Source organism: Nanorana parkeri, unplaced genomic scaffold, assembly GCF_000935625.1.
Source record: "Nanorana parkeri isolate BGI_ZX_2015 unplaced genomic scaffold, ASM93562v1 scaffold81, whole genome shotgun sequence".
Lineage (NCBI taxonomy): Eukaryota > Metazoa > Chordata > Amphibia > Anura > Dicroglossidae > Nanorana > Nanorana parkeri.
Window position 1 is genome coordinate 925,135 of NW_017306349.1, and position 341 is coordinate 925,475.

Genomic DNA, 341 nt, shown 5'->3' on the forward strand with positions numbered 1-341 from the left:
CTATGGGGTTAAGGCTTTTCCCCATAGTTCTCCTTAGGGTAACGGGAGGACACAAACTAGCGTCCTCCCGTCACCCTAGGCTCAGTATACCGCGAGCTGCTGCGTGACACAATTGTGCCGGGATCCGCCCAGCTGCGTGACTGACAGCTGGCTCTGCCTATCTAGAGGCACAGCCAGCTGTACCCTCCCCCGTCTGTTCCGCCAGTCAGTGCTGGCGGGCGGGGGATCCAGCCCCCTCCCCCGTCTCGGCAGAGAGCCGTGACAGGATCGAGAGGTGAGCGAACGCCGATATGTGTTCGCTCACCTCCCGATCTACTGAGCCAACCTGTGACAGTCTCATT